A 25,532-nucleotide genomic window follows, 5' to 3' on the forward strand; every position below is an offset into this window, starting at 1 on the left:
GGCCCTGGGACATGATATGCAAATCTAGCAAGGGGCACTTTCTCTCTCCTTCCTTCCTTCATTCTTGTTTGGGGACAGGATTTTCCCTTCTCCTTATCTGGCTGCTTTTAACTTCCATTTCACTTGTATCCTTTAATTAGCACATTCCTTCTAGCTTGGCTGGCTTTTTCCTGTTTACAGCATCTCCACAATTGCTACCCAGCTCTACAAATCATGCACTGCATGAGAAGTACTCATTGTAAATGTGTGTGTTTCCTCCAGGCTCATCAATTCTAGTTCACTGGGAGCTTGGAGTACGAATTCTGTATCACATATTAATAATGCAAAGAGTAACTTAGTACTGAAAGTGACTTCCTAAATGGCCTTTCTTATTTCTGTGTTTCATGGTACTGCCATACCTGAGGAGGTATTTCCAAATACCTCCAGAAAGTCCAAATATATCAATTGAAAAGACATAGAAATTAACTATAGATAGAAAATGAAATTAATCATTTTGTAGAGAGCACTAAGTAGCAGAGTGTGAGAATAGAGCTTGCTAAAGGCATAATTTGGCTCATATTCTCATTCATATTCCTCTCATGAGGAAGAGGAGGAGGGTTGTGATGTAACCCACTAAAAGTCTGCAGGTAAGAGCACAACAGAAAGGAAGGAACAAGAATTAGGGTAATGCTTTCTATTCCCTTGAGAGCAGGGTGTCCATGTGTCCAGGCCAGATGTGCAGTGTGACAGCTCTTCATGATAAAGGAGCATCTGCAGCATTAGTTGATGTGGGGCTCAAAATGTTCTTATTTAACAAGGTACAGTGTCAAGCAATGTGAAATACATTTTGTAGTGAATTTTAAAATACTTTTGGATGGAAGATTATGTACAAATGGTAGATAGTTTTATAATTCTCAAATGATACATCAAGATTTTGGAGAGGTCCTCATAAAGTCTCTATACTTTGTATGTATAAGCCAGCAAATCAGAAAGCTAAATTACATCTCAGAAAGGCAGAATTCTTCTCAAAGTAAATTTGCTCTCTGATTATGTAAGTTGATAAATGGTTTACTTACATAAAATTTTCAGAAATACATTAAAAATGTGAAGTGCCTTTCCACTACGTAATACTACTGCACACATCACAGTAAAGTGAATTAAAGTTTGGTCTATGTACTAAGGAACACACAGAATTTAGCTCATGTCACTTCTTCAGCTCAGTGTTAGTTGTATTTATCAGTATCAGTGGGAAAATACAAAACTGTCTCTGCAGTGTTCTGCTGTGGCTTCCATAGAGTGCTGTCATGGCTTAGGAATGGTACTCTCCAATTTAATGCTCCCACTAAAACCACCCCACCACTCAGTGTCCCTCCAACTGAAAGCACAAAAGGCAAAGATTGTGGGTTGAAATAAAAACAATTTAACAGCAATGAAATGAAAAAATGAACAGTAACAGAAGAGAACAAAAGGTATAAGACAAAGAAACCATTTACATGTAAAATAAAACAGTACTGGACTGTTTTGCCCATGCCTTTCTCCCTCTGGAAGGAATGCCCTTCTTCTTGGAAGCCAGAGTCCTTTCCCCAAGGCCTGGCAATGATGTGATCAGGTACTGAATTACATTGAGGTCCTGGCCAAAACTAGGACAAGTGCTAGGAGAGATCCTGGATTTAGGAACTGTGTTGTAGCCAGGAATGTCAAAAGAAAGAACTGAGGCTTATAGACTGAGGTAGGCTTTTGTTAGACCATCTGATATAATTGTAAAAAAAGATCAAAAGTTTACCTGTCATTTGCTCTGACATCAATCACTCAGGATCTTAAAGTAACATACTTAATGAATCAAGATATTTCAAGGTACTTTTATCATACAAACCTTTTCTATTTATCCTTCTAAGTGTAAAGGACATACCTTCTTATGTCAAATGTGCACTTTGATATTGGTTACTTGAGACATTGTATGTGACAAAGGTAAAGCAAATAAAGAAAGGAGCTTTGCTGAATGTTAAGCAGAGTTTAACCCAGGCAGACTTTCCAGGCAGAGCTTATTAGAGAGGACAGATCTCTGGTGAGCAGAGATTGCAGTAGAGTGGCTGGAATTGAAGAAGCACACTGAAAGGTTTAAGCTGAACTATACAGATTTAATTTTGAGACAATAATCAAAGATGGAAAAGAGTTTAAGGTGGGTTTTGTCCTCATTCTGAAAATCTTAGGGTGGTAATCCAGTCTTTCTTTTTGTGAGACACAGACTGCAACATTGCAATTTCTTTCTTTTTGGCCAATGATTTAAGACTGAATTAAAACATTATCTTTTGGAATGGTACATGCTCTGGATTTAAGAGTGCAAATACAGAAGAATTTATCCATGTTCCTCTTAACTTTTCCAGAACTACTTCTGCCAACTTGATTATCCCCTCAGTAGATCCTGCTGCATCATTTCCCCAGACGCTGAGATTTTTGGCAAAATAGATTGTGACCAATTGCTTTAAACTTTCTGTTCTTTATGTGCTTGGAATTTCTTAGCACAATGATTTTTAATTGTTTCAACCTTCACTTGAAATTCCATCTCTAAACTGTCATCTGTAGCAGTGTAGGTGTGAGTTGCATCATTTATGGGAAGGGAAAATAGCAGTGGTGGTGCCCTTGCTTTACTGAGCAGTTAGAGATCACATGGGAGAGCAACAGAAATGTCAGGTTTGTAAAGTTGAGCTGTGATACATTTCAGCTGAGTAAATGTAACTGGGCAAGAGAAGAGCAGTGAGCACTAGGGAGCATAGAGGACACTGATTTTTTTTTTTAGTTCATCAACACGCAGAATAATTACAGATGTACTGGACTGTACTTGTTTTGGCCAAGGTGGAGTTCACTTTCTTCATAGCAGCCTCTATGGCACTGTGTCTTGGAATTGTGACTAAAATAGTGTAAGAAACACACCCATGTTTTGGCTGTTGCTAAACAGCACTGGAACAGCCCCAAGGCTATCTCTTTTTCACACTCTGCTCTCTCCTAGTCAGTAGACTGGGCAGTCAGGCGCTCATCTGGGACATCTGACCCAAATCACCAAAGGGATATTCCAGGCTGTATGACATCTTTATCAACAAAAGAAAGCCCTAGCGTGGGGTAGGGGTGAGGATTGGTTATTAAAGTGTCTATCTAAACACACATTTTCTTGCTTTTTGTCTTCCTCTTCTCTTCTTCATCCTGCTGAGGCAGTGCTGGGGAGTGAGTATAGTACAGATGCTAAAGACAGAGTGACCTTAGTCATGGCAGTGCTGGGCATCTGCCTATGACAGCAGATGTTGCTGTCTTCTTCCTCACTTCTTCTGGTGGCCTTAAAGACCAAAGACAAAATGGTCTTAAAAGAGAGAATTTTCTTCTCAATAAATTATGTTTGAAATACATGAATAAGCAATTCCTTGAAAGGATATTCATTGCTTCTTACCCACTCATTACCACCTGCAGTAAAAAGAAAAATTTAGATCTGTTTGCTCAGCGATGACAAAGTTTCATGAATACATTTCTATGATGTTTTTAAGGGAAAGATAATTCCTCAGTTCAGTTGGTTTTGAGCAAGTAAAATTGCAACAAGTATTCAGGGCCTCTTTTGAGAAAACTTTTTCTTCCCATGAACCAAAGTTTCTTTAACCACTTAGTATTTTTTATGCTTTTTCTTTTCCTCTTGGATGAAAGTATAATTGAATTAAAACAATCTTTCACTAAGAAGTACTTCATTTACAGTAAGCTTAACTATAGTAATTTTATCTGTCACACAAAATGCTACTACCTTGTAAAGCTACATTTAAAAAAACTTGCTGTTTTCTTCCCTGGAAAAATTGGAAAAAAACGTTGGTAAAGCAACATTACAGGTCATGTGTTTTACAAACAAAAAAAGCAGAAGCTAGAATTATCCAATATAGTTGAAGCAAGACCTCTGGATATCTTTTTCATGTAAAAGCACATTTTTACATAACAGTGTTTGAGAAATTGGCATCTGTCTGTCAACCATATGAGAAGGATGATATGAGTCTAATCAAAGTCAGTGAATTCTGGTTAACAGTTCAGATGTGTTTGAAACAGTAATGTTTAACTTGTTTGGGTTTATGTCACATGAACAGATTTTATATTTCATGGGGTTTGGCTGTAGCTTGACTCTGGGCTTATTTACTGAAAAAAACAGGATGTGACATTAGGGCAAGTTGTAGGAAACAAGAACAAAGGGCCTGAGCTTTTTGTGGTTGTTGCATCATATTATGAAATGGTATGGAAGCCTCACAGGACAGAGAGAAAACAAAGAAAACTGGGACACAGAACGGTAGAGTTGGATAAAACAATTTCTGTTAAATGCAGAGCTCTGGGTCACACAGAGGATAAGTGATTTGACCAAAGCCACAGAGGAAGTATGTTGCAAGTCAAAAGCTGGAAAATTTGTGCTCATGTTCTCAGTTATTTTTCTGCAGGAATTGATGGGCGTTACAGGCAAATAACACGGTTTTTTCTCATTCACTGTCTTTATCACTGTCTTCCTCTACTTGCTACATTTTGTTTTACCTTTTTATGTGACACTGGAAAAAAAAGCCAGGAAGGCAGTAGCTGCTATACTTTTACTGATATGCCACATTTTCTGAAAACCCTATTAGTGTGTTATGTATTCTACATTTGGCACCACCAGAATAATGATTTTTGACTGAGTGTATAGCCAGGGGACTGTCCTAATTTGCATTGTTACAACTTTAACTAATACAATGATATCCCTGCAGGTCGTTTGCAACCTGCGTAATCTGTTTGCTGAACCAATGTCATGTAAATTAGAATTGTGAGAAGATGATTGTAAATTATTAAGTTGGCATGTCTAAAAGTTACAGTCCTTGAGCTGAGATGCAGCAACAGATTGTTGCAAGCCTCTCTCTCATGACAAGTAAACTCTAACTAATTTAATACTAATTTAAGTCACTATGCAGTGCCTGTCTGACCACACCTTACAATCTATTCTTTTAAATCCTTAGATTTTTTTTTCACTAGGAAGTCTGAAATTGCTCACAAGCTATCTAAAGCTTATTTATCTGACAGAGTCAATACTAGGATAACTGTGATGTTTCAGGAAATGAGTCTTGTTCCAGGATGTGTGTGCAGCACTGGAGGCTGCTGCTGGTTTTAGATTCTGTTTCAGTGCAGGTGCATGGCAGCCCACCAGGCAGAATGGTTGCTCTGGCTTGAGAACTGAACACTCTGTCCTTGGGTACAGTGTGGCCTCTGTATCCTCTCTGCTGCCTTTGAGTTTGCTGTGTTTACTGAAGTAAATAGCGTTAGATGTTGGCATCTTCGTATTCAGTAACTAATGTGGACTTTCCTTGGAAGTCTATTAAGTGTTGCCATTCCCTACTAAACACCTCTATATAGATACAATTTTGGCACATTTTGGAAGGCATGAGACAGAATGATCTCTTGGGATTCCTTTATTCAGTCTAGTCTTACATAGCACTGGCACAAGCGCAGTGTTTTTGTGGCTGTCAGTGAAGTTCTTCATAGCCATGCAGTAATCTTCAGAAGGAGGAGATTTTCAGAATGAGACAATAAAAAGATATGTGCTTTTGGGGGAGCTTTTGGGACAAGACAGGCTTCCAGAATACAGAGTGCAGACTGACAGTTGGAAAGTTGCTCAGATCCTGCAATGAGTGCTGCCAAAGGAGGGCAAGAGCTAGACGGTTTAAAAACCTGGACAGGGATTGTATCAGGCATATATTTAGAAAATAATTATGCATATTCTTTTGAATATATAGAATGATGGCTAAAATTGTATCATTCATCAGGCATGTTGGTTTATAAAACCAAGAAATGCTGTTGGAGCCTGAGAACAGAGACATGGTATCTTTGTGAGAGATTCACAGACGCTTGATTTCATTCATCCACCCACACAGTCTGAGATAAGCATAAGAAAATTGTTCTTCTTTAAGAAGGGAAGTTAACTGACTTGAAAAGCTGTCTTGGAGGTCAAGGACTTCTGTGATAAAACTTCTACATTTTTTTTGATCAATTTGCTGATTTTTTCACATAAGAGTTGGTTGGTTTTATATTTTCATGTTCTCAGAGCAGAGAGTCCACATTTTGACAAATACACTGCTGTACAGTAAAGAAAGAGTGCTATCAATGAAACTGCTGTCAGTACAATTAATGCACTTATTGCCATTTTCTTTCTTGTGATAATGTTTAATTCATTCTAACCTTAACAGAGATATGTGTTAAAAAGAAAAGAGAGTGAATCTCAGACAAAAAGAATTCAGCAATTTAGTTTGGCCTAGGTAGAATTTTTAACATTACAAAGAAAGCAACCAATTTCCTTCTTAATTATATTACATTTTTGTCACTGTCAGATGGCTTTCATTCATTGCTATAAATAATAACAGTACCATGTGAAATCTGCTTGAACCGTGCTGATATGCACAGCTGAGGAACTGGTCCAGTATTAAAAGCACCTACTGGGTCTCAGAAGTTGGATGGTCCTAATTGTTACAGGAATGGTCATATTAGCACAGGCATCTTCTAGTTGTTTCTTGATTTGAGAAATCAAATAGCTCAATAGTAGGATATGCAAACTGTTTAGCAGTACTATTAGAAACATTTATTGTCATTTTAGAATAATGTCTTTGTTTTTGTTGTTGGGTGTGCTTTGGAGTGCTGTGGCTGATTGAGCTCCAAGTGCCTGACTCATGCCAATTTAGAATTAAACATCAATAAAAAAAAAGTCTTACAGATAAGAAATGCCAGGAAAATAATTCAGAAAACTCCCCAAATCTCAGGTTATTGCTAAAGGTTATTGCTTAAGTTAAATGTGCTTGAATTGCACGAGACTGGCATCTCAATAAAACACTCAAGATTTTGCAAGACAACGTTTCCTGACAAACCATCAGTTAAATCTGGTTTACAAATTTTCCTTATTGTTCCTGTGAGGGATCTTCTCCTCTCACTTGGCTGAGCCCCAGCTGCTTTTGATTATAATCTCCTGAAGAGATATTGTCTGAGTAAAACATAGCTCAGGTACCCTGTCCCATCTAACACCAACCACTACACTTTGGTTAAAATCTTTCTTGCTTGAGAACAAAGTGTCTGGTCTACTAATCTAAATGCTTTGCACTCCTATATTCATGGCATCTACAGAGTGGCTTTCAAATGTCTTGCAGGAAAACTGAAGAAAAGTTATTGAAAGCAGAATGAATAATTTAAGAATTTGCATTTTCCTGTTTACTTGGTGTTGTTATTGAGGTTTATGGACTGACTCTAGAAGGGAAAACTGGTATTTCCAGTGAGACTAGGATTTGCATGACAAGATTTGCCTTTTTTTTCCTGAAGAAGCCTTGTACTTTAGGCATCATTCACAGAAGGCTATATGCAGCATGTATACCTGTAGAAGCATGTATGAAGGCTCCAGAGAACCGGAAATTTGTTTAAATTATTTTTGAGCTATGATGTAAACTTGGGTGTATGATCTTAAACCATAATTTTTCACACAGTTTTTAAAAAGTTCCATGTGGATTTGAATTAAGACTCTCTAGCTGGGGCCTTCTGTGAAAACAGAAGGAAATAAGTTGCCATTCATCTCAACCTGTTCCTCCTAAAGTGGAAAATAGCACAGATTTCATTGTGCATTTTCAATGACTCCAAGAAAAATAGTTCATAGTATTTGTCCACTGAAAATGAATAGCAGTGAATGTTTTTCTAGATACATACATTATTTTCCCACATGCATTATTTTCCTACACACATTTATATGGGCTTTGCTTCTCTCAGGAAAAAAACTCACTTTTTTTCTTTCCGAAAATTCATTATAGATAACTTGTTTTGGAGCCAGAAACTGCACATGCTTTCAATATACAGACAAGAGTATAATTTTGGAAAATGCACTATTGATGACAAATTGTTTTTCTTGTGCATAGTAAGTGTTTGACTACTGAGGGCTATTTCCTCATGAAAGAAGGGGAAGGGGCAAGACAGCCTTTGAAATCTTTTCACATTTTCTTCTTTCATTGAAAGAAAATAATTTAAATTCTTCCAGAATCTGGTTTTCTTGTCACACCTGTTTTAAAGTCATCTGTTTACTTACTAGTCTTCCACTGCTTTTTGTAGTTTTTTTGTTGCTCTTCATCTGTCATGGAGAGTGGGGAGGAGGAACAGAAAGTATTTGTTTCTGTTGTCATTATGTCTTAAGTACTGTAATCTTTTTCAAAGCAGTGCTTTGCCATGACCTTGCTCACTGAAGAAAGCAACTGGTGTAAATTGGCCCTGTGTGTGCACAGTCAGCGTGGGGGCTCAGGGCAGGGACAAGGACAGGGCAGGGACAGGGCAGAGCCCGCTGGTGGCTGCCAGGCAGTGACAAAAAGCTCTGTCACCTTTGTGCTCTGACAGCCTCAGGGCTTCCTGGTGACCAAGGGCCCTTCCTGGGGAGCCCCACTCTGGGGCACAAGTGACTTTCTTGGCTCACCAGGAGACAGGAGCCAACTCAGACCTTTCTGACCCCAAGTCAGAAGTGTTTGGCAAGTGTGAATACTGACAGGGCACACAAGCAAGCGCACCAGCAGCGTTGGGTTCAGTGGTGAATTCGGAGCCTGACATCTTTTGTGCTGGGTGTATTTTCTGGGGGCTTTCCTGGCCTGGAGCAGTCACTCACATTTGAGGCCACAGACATTGCAGCCCCCAGCCCTGCTGGGGCCCAGGAAAGCTGTTCCTTCCCCACGGCAGCCGCTCCCTCGCCGTCTGTGCTGTGGGTGTGGAGAGGCAGCATTGCCCCGCCAAGGCAGGCTGCAGCCTGTGGGAGGTGAAGGTCCCAGAGCAAGGGGAGCAGGTGGGCTGTGCAGCCTCCCTGTGCCCTGGCATATCCCAGATTCACACAATAGGTAGTGTTGGAAGGGACCTCTGGAGGTCATCCACTCCAACCAAGGCAGTGTCACCTCGAGGAGGTTGTGCAGGAACACATCTGGGTGGGTTTTGGATGTCTCCAGAGTGGGAGATTCCAGGGCCTCCCTGAACAGCTAGTTCCAGTGCTGTGCCACCCTCAGTGTAAAGAAGTCCTTCCTCGTGTTGAGGTGAAGCTTCTTGTGTTTTAGTTGACATTGCTCTTCATCCTCTCACTGGGCACCGCTGAAGACAGAGCCTGGCACCGTCCACTTGGCACCCACCTTCGAGGTATTTATGTGCATTAATGAGAGCCCCTCTCACACTTCTCTCCTCTAGACTAAACAGGCCCAGCTCCTTCAGCTGATCCAGACTCCTCATCATCTTTGTGGCCTCCTCTGGACCCTCTCCAGTATCTCATTGTCTTGTGCTGTTTGGCTGCTCTTGTCCCAGGTACTTCAGGGCTCTCCCTTCCTGCCTTGTGGTTGAGGTTCTAAAAGCACTCTGCAGCTTTAAGAGTTTTGGCTGCTGAGGAAATTTTTTTCCCCTCCTCTTTGTGTTGCCCCCGTTTGTGTTTTCTGTTTGATGAGTTTGCTGTGTAATAGTCATGCAGTAATCTGCATAAGTAGAGAAAGGCAAGTGCAGGCTGCAAATGTACCAGAGAAGTGCACTGGAGCTGCTGTCCAATTTCACAGCATCGTGCAGCCAAGACAGAAAACATGAAATAGTACATGGCTCCTTAACTGGCATAACATGAACAGCACTGTGCCTGCAGCTGTACTGCAGCTCTGCACCATCATCGTGTGCCACAGGGAAGGGTAAAGCCAGGAATCCTATTTCAGTTGTGGATTTTATGCTTCTGTTATTTTTGAAATAACATTAAGGGGTTTTTTTTCCTTTCTAACCGTAAACCTTTTGGATACAGTCAACGACTTCAAGAAAACTCCTTTGTAGGCCAAACTGCTGCTGAGGTGCTTTGTGTCCTTGGTGTTACATTCAACTTCTTTATTATTCAGTTCTGCATTTCCATTCTTCACAGAGGTGTCGTAATGCTTAACTAATTAATGTCTACATGTTGCTTGATGTCCTTGAGCAAATAGAAATATAAAGCTACACATATATAGACAAAAAATAGTATTTCAGGCCTTCTGACATCTGAAAACTGAATTGCCAAAGTGAGAAGCAGGAATTAAGTTTTATGAGACACTGCAATGAGAAAAGGATATCCAAAAGCATTACATTTTTCATTTCTCCCTACTGATGAAATGCTGTGTTATTTTGCTTCCTGAATTTGAGGCAAGAGAAATTACAAAAGTGGTCATTCCAATAATGAGATGATACCAGGAGGAAAAAAAAGAAAATTTTATTTGCAAAATATAAAGTCTCATCATGGTCTGGGTGACAATTTCTCTGTGGGTTAAAAAATAAAAAATCAATATATTCTGAGATTCATTGTTCCTTTAATTCCTAATGTATTAGGGCAGGACATCTTGCATCTTGTCTTTGGGACTGGGATTTACATTTAGCATCTACATTGCAATGTAATGTAATAAACTGCAATAAACTAAAAGCATTAATTTTTAAGTCAGCATACATGTCTGCAGACTTAGGAACTGTCACAATTTTAGTATTTGAGTGTGAGTTTTTACTATGTAGTTCATGGTTGGCTCATGGAGGTCAAAAGCAGCAACAGCAAGAATGAAGGCTTGAGCTGATTTGAAATTAATTTTGACAGATTTTCAGTCTGCTATCAGGGATTCCAAAAGTCAAGAAAAAAGCTGCTTTTGCAGGGTAAATGATTTCTTGAAAATTATTTGCTTGTTGAAATGAAGGGAATGAACAGGCTCAGATGTTTATTGATTTAAATAAGCTGTATTTTTATTTGTGAATTATTTTGAAATTGATAATAGCTAAGCTCAGTTATTGTGCAGTTGGTTACTATGGATACTTGGTTTGCAGAATGTGTGGCTTTATGTCTAACTTCTGCCAAAGACCATATTGTTAAATAACATCTCTTTTTTTAGACAAACACATGAAGTGGCATGAGAGTATGTTCATAGTCATGCACAGAGATCTCCAGGGAGAAGTGTGAATAAGTAAATATCAGTGAGATTTATTTTGCAATTGCCATTTTATATGTCTTGGGATAGATGTGTCTGATTTGGATAAATAAAGCTTTTTAAATAATGGCTTTTTAGAAGCTCAGTAATTATTTTTTGGTTTTGACTAAAACATCCCTGCTTCTATCTTCCCACATACTGGTAGTGATTCAGCTCTCCTAGAACCTGATCAGCTTTCTTGACCTTTGCTGCTGTTATCCAGTCTTAGAGAAGTATAGTGGAGCAGATAATTTTTTAGTTATTAAGACAAAGTGTTCTTCACTTGATTTCCCACTTTAACATGTTTCCACTGGTAAGAGAATTCTGCATTCATTTCCTTAAGTATTGTCAAGTACTACTCAGTGACATATTTATTAATAAGCATGTAAAAATAATTATAATTTTATATTATATAAAATTATAATAATAATTATTATTATAAGCATGGAAAAAGGCACCCTGCACAATTGTATCTGTCTTCCTCCCATCTCATGCAGCAGATCCTGGGAATGGTGCTGGGTCTTCTGCCTTGGGAATCTTCCCAATGGCCAGATTCTGCATGAAAATCATATGTGTATTCAATAAAAAATAAATGTGAAGTTCACATTTTCTTCCTTACAGAAGTCCCACTGAAGGGACTAAGACACAGTAAGCCATAAAACACAACTAGCTATGACTGGAATAGCAATATTCAAGTGAATGGGTGAGCCTTTCACAGGGCTTGGGTTGCAGGGGGACTTAACTGAGGCAGGTAAGAAATGGCAGGAGTAACCTACCTGTCAGCCACCTTTTAAAAGTTATTGAGAAAGCTCAGATGGAAAAAAAAATTTCTCTGTAAGTGCTTGCATGAGCAGGGCCTCTTTCTAAAACAAGAGCAAAGCATGGAGCATTTATTTCTCCATCATCAAATGACTGAATAGTTTGTACAAAGTTAGGTGACAACCTGAACCTTTTTGCTTGTAAATCAGCAGAAGAGAATAATTATGTGGTCAAGGTGTTAATACTGATTTGTCCAGTCATTCCTACAATAAGACAACTGGCAGTGCAATATCCATGTGGTAGGTGCTGACCAGGTGCAAAGGTGTCAGAGGATGGACTCCAGTATTTCTCCAGCCCCCTTCCCAAGGCAAGGTGTGTGGTCTACATGGCCCCAGCTGTCCCACTGGTAATATCTCCTTAGTTAATAAGAGACAGATTTTGTGAATTAGTGAGTGTGGCTTGGAGCCAGGGACCTGGAGATCCACAGGCAGGTGAAGATTCAGCTGCAAAGGCTTGAGTTCAGCCCTGCATTTTTGTGCAGAGGCAAAAGCTGCTGCTGGCCACTGGTTGTCACACTGACACCTTCAAGATCACACCAGCAGGCCTTTACAGGTAAGGAATGTGTCTGAGCTGGATGGCTGCTTAGAAATACTGAGAGAACTAAGTTGTACAACAATTTTAGAAACAAAACTCTACCTATGTTCTTTTGCATCCTGTACATTGTAATACATTTGAGCTGCTGGTGGAGGAAATTGAGTTGCATCAGCCTTGACTGGTATTTTGCCAGATTCTCTCTTTCACACTCTACCCACAAACTGTTATTAAGTGCTAATTCCAAACAAGTTATCTGTTTGATCTTGGTTTTGAATACATCGTCTCATGTAGTTTTGGGTTCTATTTAATTTCTTTTTATCAATTCAGTCATTTTATAGTGTTTGTTGCTTTTTCTTTTCCTGCTTGTTATCTTCATTGTTAAAAGTCACGGACATTTAACTCAAGGTTTGGAGATGTAGTTTGGAGAAACAGATTTAGAAATCTAAATTTCACCCTAAGGGAAAATTTTCACATATTTGGTTTTAATATCTTACACAATCTGAACAGACTGAGATGATCCATCAAATAGTAATCGCTCAAAAGATACTTTGATGTGGTGCTATCACAGAGAGCATAAAATGTCAAAGAGGTAATAACAGTGAAGCTTCAGTACTTCATTCAAAGTCAGAGCTTTGCCAATGGAAAGGGGCACCTGTTTCCACTTCACCAAGGAGGTGATGTTACTGACTCTCCATTGAAAACCAGCTGGACTCAGTATGGAAAGGCTGACTACAAAGGCTAGATCAGTATTTAAACTTTCAAAATGTTTTGCATTTTTATTAGAATTAAAGGCAAAAGAAAAAACTGCAAAAGACAAAACCAAAACAAAACCAGGGAAGTATTTGGTATATGAAAGCTTGATATTTTAGATTCTTGTTCTAAGACCTAAATGTTACAATTTTACAATTTCACACAGCTGTTTTATATTTTAGATGAATGGCCAAACATAACAAAGCATGTAAAATAGTTTTAAAGTACATTTTAACTGTAACTTAAACAGGAATTGATGGAATGAATTATTCTATTCTGTCATAACATGTAAACAAGAGAATTATTTCCACATTGGTGGAAAAAGGAATGACTGTACTTTGTTTGCTCTCATATGGCTCTCATAACAAAAGCTAACAATGAAAACTCACCTAATGTGATTTTGTAATTTTTTTGTTTTAAAATCTTATTGTATCATGAAAGATTCCTTGGAGTGAAATCTCTTGGGTTTTTGAATTACTTTGTTCTAGTCATGAAAGTAGTCATAACAATTTGAAGGTAAAATTTTCATATGCAGCCAAATCAGATGAGAGACAAGATATAAATGTAAGGAAAATGTATTCTTAAATAATCATAACTGAATACTCAGTTTTCAAGGTCTTAATTCATGACAGAAGAATGTATTTTGACATCTAGGTTTTTGGCATGGTGTTTATGTAAAAAACAGTGTGAACATAAGGAGGGGAATCAGTGTCATAAACTGCAGAAGAAATGCAACAGTAGATTTGAATAACCTTCTGCCTTGTGGTTCATATTTCTGATCCAACTTTGCACTTTCTTTAGTTTGTTATGATTACAAGAGAGCTTTGCGGTGTAAATTTGGAGTTTTCATTTGGATGTAGGGCAAGGAATTTGCTAGGATCCACAGGTGATGTGATCAAAAATGATTATTTATTCTATATTTATTATTATATTTATTTTTATTCTTTGCTGTCACCCTGCATTTTGTCAGGTGTAATAGAAATACCAGCTAGTCTTCATTGCTTGCTGAAATCACTGTTTTCTTGTTTTGGGTACATGTAAAGATCAGGTGTGCACAAAAGGGAGAAAAAAGCTCAAAGTGAGGAGGAGGAAAAATGTTCATAAGGATTTTCTAAGAGTGAATCTGCATATCACAAAAAAATAGCATAAAACACTAGGAGAGTGTTGTAATTCAGAGGGGTATTCTGTAAATATTTTGTTAGTTTTGTAAATCCATCACAGCCCTCTCAGCCATCTTTCCCCCTTGGAATGTATAACACAAGGCCATTGTAATTCTCTCTCTATGAATAGAGCACATGTTGGGAGTCCTAAATACAGAGGTCATGTTCTTAAAGTTTCTGATATCCTGAATCTGGGTAATGAAGATTATTGACTTAACCTAAAAATTGTAACATAAGTATAATTGAATGAAAGCATCAGCTTTGCAGGCTACACCCTGGTAATTACTTGCCTGCTCTTGCATGTATAAGTGAGATGATGCAGCTCTTTGTGTAAAGAAACTTTGATACTTGTACAAACCCAAAAGTGTCACTTTCCCATGGAAAAATGTATTGTTATGGCAGTAAATGGCACTTTGTAAATGGCAATATATCATTTTGATACATATATTTGAGTCCTGGGAAAGCACAACCAATTTTGATAAATGTAAAGTTTCTGTGCCTTTCATCTGTGCCTTTCAAGGTATCTCAAGCTAGGGGGGAAAAAATTGAAATGTTATTTTTAAAAATGTTTGTTCAACTTCCCAGTTTCCCTATTCAGGCTATCTAATGATATCACAGATACTGTCTTAGTTTAAAAAAAAAAAATGTTTTATTATTTAATGTTAGCATGGGACAGTTGTACTGAAGAGCTTATGTTAGGAATTAAGCAAATCAAAGTTTGCAGACTGTCAGTGATTTATTTTGTCTGAATTTTACAGACATTTGACCACGTGGAATTAGATCACCCTATTTCAGTGCTCAGAGAAATTTTATTTCAAGTTCAATTTATGAACTATCTTCCTACTTGATTGCTGTTTTGTGTAACTCATCTGGTGCCACTGAAGTCACTGCCAATTTACATTAAAATAAGTGTAAATTTTTTGTTCTTACTCTTGATGCAAGCTCAAAAAAAAAAAAACCCAAAAAACCAACCCAGCCATGTGAAGTTTCGACAAAGATAAATGACCAGGGAGTAGATTATTTTGTTTCAAGCTTATTTGTATATAAGTATACCCTTTATCAATTAATAGTTGCTAAAAGCATATTTCTGAGAAGTTGAAAGATTCTGTTCCTGACTGTAATATTTAGTTCATCTTGTAAGGGTGAAGAAAGCCTTGTTCATCACAGAAATGCTCTTAGGAAGTTTCTTTGCTGCTGAGTTTGTGGAAGGGCAAAGGTGAAGGAGCAGGGAGAAAATTCTTTTGCTAACACAAGTATTTCCTGTAGACAGCAATTACATACAGGTCTGTGAACTTTAGTTAGCTACCCACAAGCATTTGAACTGTGAGCTCAATGTAGTGTTTGTATAACCTTCCTTTATTTCCAAGATATCTGGTAGAGACTTTTAAAATTAAATACTTTCTTTTTTCCATTACAAGTGAAAAGATCAAATAATGCAATTATTTGACCATTTTCTCACCAATTTACAGTCTGTATGCCCTGAGAGAGTTCATTAAGTAGAAAGAATACATAGAATTTCAGCTTTCTCCTGACTTTTTCTGCAAGCTATGATTCTAGCTGTGCTACTTTAAATCTAGCTGGTTTACAGTGCTTTTGTCAACTTATTGCTAGATGTTCTTTGACTCAGAGTTCTCTGTCTGAGCTTAATTTAGAGTAAATTGTTCCATTTTCTCTGTGGCTCTTACTCAAATGGAGGTGGTGCTTAATGTTCTCTCTAAGTATTGCATGTTTTTTCCTAAATAATAATAGTGTATATTAACAATGCAGAAAATCTGTATAATGGCTACATCTAATGTGGTAAAGAAAAACACTGTTTCAAAGGAAAATGCATTCTGTTCAGTTGTAGGTGGAACAGTATGCTGGGAATTTTCTGTTTTGTTGAGGTAATGGCCTTCTGCTAAGGAATCCTGATGGATGGAGTGGTGCTTCTGGGTATTGGTTTGTGGAGTACAGGCATGGTGGGTACTGAAAGCCCTGTTCCCATGTAACCACCCAATACATGTACATGGTTCCTTCTCTTGACATAAATAGCAGTTGTTTTCTACTGATACCTTCAGAAGTAAAAAGAATCCAGACAAAATGCGAAAGGGGTTTCCTGTAACTTGGTACCAACTCTTCAGTCATTTCTGGTTGGAGCTGGTTGTAGCATCCAGAGCCTTTCAATCAAAGTCCCTTGGCCTGGCCTGAGAAATGCAGCTCTGCAATGTTCTGATTTAGGTCCTGGGTGCCACGTGCACCCTGTGTTCCAAAGGAGACCAGGACCACAGAGCAGGACTGGGGGTTTTTTAGATTTGCCTCATGTCAAATATAGTATAAAACACTAGCAAATAGTCTTTAGTATTGTTAGATGTCATTCACTGACTATGGTTTGTCATCAAATAGGATTGTCCAAGAATGTTGGACTAGAACTGGGGGAATGAGAAAATGAGCAGCATCAGCACAAAAGCTGTACCTCACTGTAACTGGACATGTATGTGCTGTGTTGAGAGATGTCCAGTGTAATGAAATTCCAAAAACTGAATTATATAAACTGTTTCCTGGTCATTGCATTGTTTGAAAAAAAATGGCCCCAAAATAGAGAGATATAAAAGAAATGCTGGCTGGAAATCCTTGGGGAGTTATTAAGAATGATAAGATATTAAGAATGCACACATTCTGTGGAAATCCAAGAACTCATTGAATATTGAGTGCTTGAGTTATACAGACCTTAAATTCACTGCTTTAGCTTTAGTTTGTTCTATGCATCACATCACATCTTTAAATTAAATATTATTCTACTTCATACTTACATTGCCTTCATCTTATATATTCTGGCTTACATCTCCTGCTATTTTCTATGGGCATATTCACCCTTCTGTGGCAGTGCACATGTGTAGAGCACAGTTTTCCTTTTCAGTCAGGAAGAGATCTTCAACTGTGGTCTGGATTAAACCATTTCTTCAGTGCCTTCAACAGGCCACTACTCTTTTCCCCCAAAAGACCTCTCATTAAGGCAATCAGCTAGGTATTTCAGTGCTTCAGAGTTAAAAAGAGAGTGAGATTTTGTTTCACAGTTTTATTTTTCCTGTTAAAGTTCTAATTGCCTCCTGGACTTGATAAATAGGATGAATACCAGGTGGTACTCCACTCCTTTTCCCTGTTCCTGGCAGGTCTAGGCTGCCTCAGACACATCACCTGCTATGGCACAGGAGCATCAGTCATTGTATCTGGCAGCACTCTTCATACCCTGCTTGTGGAAGGAAGGTCTAAGAGTGGGAAAAAATGCATTCTGTAGGCATATGCTAACCAAATGCTCAAAAAATTTCAAAGGAGAACAGTTTATTTAGGATATTCTTTGTTGGCACTTTACGAACAGCACATGTATTTGTCAAATCATGGTTTTACACATAATTTAAATTACCTGCTCTCAAAAGATTTTTGACTGCCAACTATCTGGAAGAACAGTACGTGATTCCTATTGTCTTACTGATTTCCTAATGTCTTTAATGGGAAGAAAGGGGGTTATGTCACTAAAGGTGATGAATTTACAAAAGGGCATGTCTGATGTACTGATTTGTAGAACTAATAACGTCACCCAGTCTGAATTACAGGAATAGGTTGGAAAATAAACAAATCTAAGTTACCTAAAACTTTTTTTATTTTTCTTCATTGATATGATAAAAAGAACTACACTTATTCCTTTTGGTAAAACTGTATGTCAAAAGCAAAACAATAGTAACTTATCTATAGAGAAGAAGTGTAAGAAAAATTGAAGGAACTGGCAGTGGTATCAGTTTTCTTTTGGGCCTCAATGCACAAACAGTATAAGAGCCTGAAATTTTGTTTGGCTAATGCAAAACAGAGCAGGTTTGGGCTAGGCTGGCTCGTCAGTGATCATGGACACAGCCAGGTTGTTAGTCATATGCTCCATATGGGGTTGCCATGTATTTCTTTTCACCATACCAAGGAAAAAAAGTCTTAGGTTCAGTCCTAAAACTCCCCAGTCATCTCTGGTTTAGATTTTAAGTCAAGTAGCAAAGTGAGACTAGTGCTGGTTCAAAAACCACATGCTGCATATAAAAAAATAAAAATTGAAAAAAAGTGTTTTTTCATAAAAATGCTTTCCATGTTTCTAAATTAATCAAATGGGTTTTGTTGCCAGTTTCAGAAGAAGTTTCAAAATCAAGATATTTATTTACATTTGTTTAAGTTTTTAAGATTAAAAAGCACTCATTTCAGGCCATAACGTTTTGGAAGAGATGTTTCCTTTTTTTCTACCCCTTTTGAAATTTCTTTCAATCATTCTCAGCTTTTGTACTTTCAGAAATTTCCTAGTAGAAACAATTTAAAGCAATTGCATAAAAAAGTTTTCTCCAGATTTTTATAGTCCCCCTTGTTCCCTATCCCCTCTGCTCAGTAGAAAAGATATTATTGCACTATGGGAGAAGGCAAAGGCAAGGCAAGGCAAAAATTCTAGGAAGCCAAATAGACCAAATCCAAAGACTTATGGTTGATGAACTTCAAAAGTTAAATATACTTGAAGGTCCAGCTCAGCAAGCACTTTCAAAAGGAATAACAAGTATATTGCCTCTATATCATCATCAAAGACTGAAATATTTAGGTTGGAATTTCTCTGACCTATCTTGAACTGCCTAGCAGTTTGGTGTGAGGAAATCACCTGAGTAATGGAAAGAGGTGGCACGTAGTACTTTGTTCCACCCACATTATTAGCTGAAGTTATGTAAGAGTAATTCATTAGGTTTTGACTTTGCCTATGTAATTTTCATACAAGCATCTGTAGCTGAATCTCACCCTAATAATTCATAGTAAGTCTAACTTGTTTTTTTTTTTTTAATATATCATTACAAAGAATTTAAACATCTATCTGTAGCAAAATAGGCATGACAAACCCAATGTCAGTTAATGACTCCTGGATGCCCATGAAGTTTGATCCCATTCATAAACAAGCAGTGTGTTTTCAATAAGTGGGCATGCAGTGGCTGTTGAAATCAAGCTAATAACTCTGCCCCATTTCACTGGAGTGGAGTTACCAGTAGGAAAATGAGGATGAAGAGAAGGATGTCATGCTCCTACTCCACTCCAATTAATAATGCCAAATGCTGCAAGCATACTGTGATATGATCCATTAGTGCTTTGCAGCTCTCACTCTCCTGTTCTGCTCCTGAAATAGATGCATTTCAGTTCTGTTCCAAAAAGCAGGAATAATAATAACATTTACAGAGCTGGGTAAAAGCTAAAATTTCACCAAGGGGACCATGAGACTTTCTGACTGTTGTCAGAAGAAAATTTGTGAAAAGGCTAAGACAGGTTGCACAAAATTTTAATGGGAGTCCTGCAAAAATTCAAGATATTTGTTTTACGCTAAGAGTGCAATAATTTTGCATGTTTCAAGCTTTACCTTTTCAAGTCCAGGTTTTAAACTACATGTTCCACATGCATTTAAAAAGAAAAAGGTGCTCATAGCAAACATAACATTTGTCCTAGTAATGATGGCTTTGAAATTCCTAGTAATCAAATATATTTAGCTGCATAACTAAATATTTTTATTTGAAAGATTGGAGAAGTATGTGTGGGATTGAGGAGAGAGGAGGTAATTTACCATGACCTATTTTCATTCCATTTCAATGAAAATTGCACCACTTAGCTGAGTACTGTAAAGGGATGCCTGAAGCACACTTGCACTAAATTATCTGTTAATGTCAGGGCAAATTTCTGGTCTCCTGTCTTGTAGATGGTGACAGCCTATCTGCAAGGGATACCTGTCTTCTGCACACTCATCAGAAAACTTCCTGTGCTAGGATAGCAAAAAAGGCCTGAAATATTGTTAGTTGATGTGAAGAAAAGATGTCCAAAGGCTTAAGATGAAGAACTAAGGAATTGGAAATGTGTATCTTTGGTGTAACTAGCTCTGAAGAAATGGTAGGCTTTAATTCAGCCAAAATGTTGATGATCTGGCACAAGAGATCATAAGGAAGTCTTTGAAGTAAAATTAAGTACTTGTGAATTCAGTCAAGGTGTGAAACAAATTTTTCAAATTTCATGGTTTTGCAGCATACTTTGGCTTCTGAGCAAATATCATAAACATATTAACTACGTGTGCCTTTTACTTAGGGAAAGTTTTCTTATTTACATTTGCAGACTAAGTTCTTCTAATATGTTTTGATTTCTGTCTGGAAGCATTTGGACAATACACTTGGGCCCATGCTGTGATTCTTGGGCAGAAGTTGGAGTCAATGATCCTCGTGGTCACTTCCAGCTCAGTTTCTTCTGTGATTCTGTCAAAACACTGAAGAAGCTTTTTTTTCCCCTCTTCACCTATTTTCTTCTTTCGGATATCTCTTTCATCTCATTTTGTTTCTGTGGCTCTCATGGAAGCCAGTAAGTGTGTCCTGAGTTGAATGAACTGTAGGATTGGATTTTAAGTGCCTGATATGGCAAAACCTGTAAGCATGTATATATGAGGCACAAAGGTCTAGTTTTCAAATGTGCCTCATTCCAGGGCTCCTTCCAGGGCAGTGTTCAGGTAGCAGATGCCTTCCCACCACGGACAGAGCTGCCATTTCAGAGCGAGGAGCTCTGTCTGAGTAGAAAGCCTGGATGTCCTGGACTGTAGGCACAAGCAGTTGAGTGTTGTACACTTAAAGCAGGGGCTTGACAGGCCTGTCACTGCTGTGGCTTTACAGTTTAGCACTGTTGCTCTAGTGCTCTGTGTGCCAAATGAAGTAATTAGCAGATTTGAGATCTATCAACCATCTGTGCCTGTTTTCTGTTCATCTTCCAGTGGGAAAGAGCTATCAGTGCAGAACTGTAGTGGGATGTGGTGGTTCTAGAAGGTCTCTGGAGTATGCCTTGGTCATTTGAGGTAATGTGCCCCTCACATAGCATTTACTGCTCACCCCTTCCTCCTGGAAAAATGTTTGAGTTCTTGAGAAGTCTGTTAACACGAGAACTCATTGCAGTATCTTTTGTTAAATAGTTGGCCACGACCAGTGATATACCCAGGCAGCTTCAGTGTGAATGAGAAACTTAATAATCCATGAAAGGCCTTTTTTTTAATATCTATTTTTAATTTACATTGCATTGGGTTAATAAATTAGGGGAAAAGGGTTTGTTATGGCTTTCTTCCTGGTGGTGGATTAGAATACACCAGCTGTGACACACCATTTACAGGGATGGCTGGAGTCATTGTATGTCAGAGCTGAAAATTGTATTGACCCTATCAGTGCAATATACCCTTTGGAAGTCCTTGGGAGGGTTTCTTACGTGTGTTGTAAGAGCTGCCTCACTGTGCTGCAGTAACAGGAACACGTGGAGACAAAATGATTGATTATTAGCCCTGGTGTTTGTAATTTGATCAGTGCAGCGAGTGTTGGCCAATAATGATTTGTTTTCTTTCCCTTACACCCTTATTGATGTGTTTCATTGTCTGAGTGTCTGAAATTCCAAATCTGGAATGTCCTGCTGTCAAGTCTAACTCTGCTTTATTTAACCCAAAGGCAAATCCTCAGTATAAAGCTGTAGGAATGAGGTCTGAACTGAGAGCAAATTCAGCTCGTTATGTTGCAAAACTGAAGCCTCTGTACTCTGTCAAATGCAAACACCAAAATAAATCATGACTGTTCTCTAGACTGTGAGTCTGGCAATGACAGAGATTGCTCAGACAGTAGCTTTAGACATCTTGAGAACAGTGGCCTCTTTACAGGGTAAATTTACAGAGTTTTCAGTAGTCACAGAGGGAAAATCAAATGTAACAGGTTGCAGTAATTTTTGTTTGGTGATAAGGTATGCCTGAGAGTATTGGCCAGTCAGTAAAGCTGGTTTACTCATTGTGTGTTTACCAGTCTAGGAGAGATTATGTCTTCTACTTGTATTACCTCTCTGGGTAAAGGGAACATCTCTAAAATGTGTGCAGCCTCAAAAGAACAAATCTTTTCATTTAATTCAGTCAGTTTATATAATATTGTTGGTTGTCTCAAATAGCACCTCCTTTTAAATAAACTTGCAGGATTTATTGCCATGGAGGTAACTCAAACACTCGGAAGTGATTCTATAACCTGTTAAGTTAATTCTATTAACTGTTAAGTTTGGCTCTGTGGCCAAACAGGCTATGATGATTCAGCTTGATCGCTCTAGAATATTTTGAAGTTTTGCATTTTGAAAAGTTTGTGACTCCCCCCCCTTAGAATTTTCCCTTTGTTCTCCTGCTGGGAGATGTAAAATTTTTTCAGAAATTTTAGAAATAGCAAGGAATTTGTCTTTGCACTTTGAAGTTCTGAAATACGCGGCAATTTTATTTATTTGTGGGTATAACAAACTTTGTGAGTACTTGGTTCTGTTTCTGTATGTGGATATGCTGTCTTAGTGCTTTGTAGCTGGATAGAGAGGAATTTTTAAAGGATTCAGAAGAGACCAACACAAATTAAATTACTGAGACAAATGATTTTGCAGGAGTTAAGACAACAAGGAGCATATGGAAGAACGCTGTTATTGAAGCACTCAGTTGCTGAGAATTGCTTATTTTTCTTATTTTTAAATCTGTGATCACATAGGACCTGACTGTAGTATAAGGAATAAGGTGGATCAGTTAAGATAAAAAAAAGATAGCACAAAATAACTATGCAACTTGAAAGAAATGCTGTGATGCATGAGAAAATGTTTGTTTTGCCTTGGGTTTATGTGTTGGGTTTTTTCCCCTAGAAACAGTTAGTTAACTTCCAGTCCCAGTAGGCTTTGATCTGTAAACAATTGCCTCAGGAACAAGCAGCTTACTCATGCTCTCCTGCAGAAATTTGGATACTCCAGATTTGGCTGTTATTTGAGCTGCATCTGTGAATTTTGGGAAGCTAGAAAAACTGACTTTTCTTTGGGTGTTCTCAAAAAAAAAAAAAAAAGCCATCTTCATTTTGTTCCTTGGAAGTTGTGATCTACAATACCAATTCTTTTTTGAAATCTTGTCACTCCCCTTGATAGAACAGATCTTGAAGTCAGACTTAAAACATCCTAAAAGTTTTTATAAATAGAAATGTAGAAGTGATTAGGTAGATTTTTAAAAAAAAAACTTTGTAACAAATCTAAAAGAGAACAGAAACCCAACCATATAGTAGCAGGCTATGAATATTTCATATTTTCTATCATTGTAGACTGCTAGCTGTCTATGGAGGATTGTCATTACATCAGAATTTCTCACACTGTAAATGGTGAGATCTTCCTTCCCTCTCCACCCTAATCTCAGTTCCTCTCTCTCCATTGCTGAGCACAGACAGCAGCCATGACTAGGGTTACTATCTGCAGCACACATTATTTGTGTATTGCCGTCGTTGTTTTCCATTCCTGAGCTTAAAAGGGGGAAAGATTGTCTTCTCAGAGATTAAACAAACCTCAGAGCACCTGACACATCCTATGCCTCTGGCAGGATTGTGCACTGAATCATACAGCTCAGAACTCATGGGAGCACTTAGGCTTCTGCCTGTGTTTGTGTATTAAATGCCTTTTTAGATTTGGCCCTGTATACTTTGGATTCCCAGTATTATATTTGAAACTGTAAATAATTAGAAACTAGATGGCATTTCACTGCCTCACTGGATATTGAGATGCACCTGTCTATTGTGAAAATATCTGAGAGGTTAAAAAGTACCTCACAGTGAACTACTATTAAAAATAGCCCTTGATGTCTGAATCTCAGCACATTCATTCATCTCAAATTTTTCTTTGAAGATATCCTGGTATAAAAAACGGATGCATGTTTCAAAAAGGAAGAAGTAAAACTATTGTGACTTCTGTGTGTAAAACTTTTCACATAATATAATATATAACTTCAGTAGAAAAAGATGAAACCGTCTCTATAACTCTATGGTGATCAAAATTCAATAATATTAATATAAATATGTTATGGTTGTAATAAGAGATTTGCAAGAAAGAGGAATTCATTTGTTTCTAGGAGATGCTTGACCTCTGCGACTTTATGATCTGTTAGAGAGAGCTAAGGCACACAAAAGCTGGCTTTCTTTCTATTTTACCTGGAAGGCAATTTTTTTCAATAAATACCAAAATCAAGTCAATATTTTTAGAACCAGGATAATTGCCACCTGAAATGGACTAATCTTTGTTCTGAAGTTGTCTGACACTTTATACCCAATGTCAACAGGAAAGAAATAACTAAGATGTATGATTTTGGTAATTGATAGGGAACATTTGAAAGGGTTACATAAATAATAGACTAATCAAAGTATTGTTTAACAGTTTACAAAAACACATGCCCTACTGCATGTACATTTATTTAAATTAATGTTGCTGTCATAATTTATGAGAAATTTTGAAAGAGGATTTCATTTTCACCTTATGGTTAATGGTCTCATAAATAATAATTTGTCAATTTATAGGATAATTTATACTCTCAAATTGTTCAGCGTACCCCTTTAAAGCATAGGTGTGCATTTACTGTTCTGGACAATTACTCTGTGAATAAAACTGCAACTTTCAAATCTCATTTCCGTGTCTGCCAAACCCTACTCTTAACTAATTTTCTGTTCTAATAAGAATTAATGACATTAATAATCCAATGCTATGCAGAAGAGACCTGGGACTTTTCTTCTATGTGCAGTATCATCCAGTATTTTTCTAAAGAAGATATTAATACATCAATGATAGCTGATCAACATATCTAAAAAAATGAATGTAAAAAACCAATAAAACCAGCTCTTCCCCAAAAATCAAATACCTAAAAAATACATTCACAATTGAATTCTGTTTTTTTTTCATTTAAGCACATGAAAGTTGTACTTGTTAATCATTTACTAAGTGGTGATATATCTTGAACACTAAAAAGGCTCAGTCTGATAGTTTGAGGTAGGACTAAATCTGCTTACAGAAATCTTCCATTTTCCCCATTATTTTCTAAAAACATTTTAATATTGTATGATTATATGAAGGAAGAATACATTTACAATCTGAATATTTGAAATTAAAGAAAAGGTTGTATTTCCCTTGGATGGCAATTTGAACATGCTTTGTCATCAGATCTTCTACATGCAAACCAAAATGCCCATAATGTGAAAGATTTTGCATTTATTTGTGCCCATATCAGGTTGCCACAACTGAGGCTGCTATTTACTTCTAATCAGTCCCATATATATATATATATAGATAGATAGATACACACACACATATATATATGTATATGTGTGTGTGTATGTGTATATATATATATATATATATATATATATATATATATATATATATATATATATATATATATATATATATATTTATGTATTCTTTGGGTTCCACTGCTACTCATTGAAAGGTGCTGTGA

General features: G+C 37.4%; 1 protein-coding gene across 1 annotated transcript in view; it reads left to right on the forward strand.

Moving 5' to 3' along the window:
• Positions 1-25,532, forward strand: part of SMYD3 (SET and MYND domain containing 3) — a 380,180-nt gene that overhangs the window by 276,539 nt on the left and 78,109 nt on the right. The gene's annotated exons all lie outside the window — the stretch shown is intronic.

The sequence above is a fragment of the Serinus canaria genome, chromosome 3 (genome assembly GCF_022539315.1).
Source record: "Serinus canaria isolate serCan28SL12 chromosome 3, serCan2020, whole genome shotgun sequence".
Taxonomy (NCBI): domain Eukaryota; kingdom Metazoa; phylum Chordata; class Aves; order Passeriformes; family Fringillidae; genus Serinus; species Serinus canaria.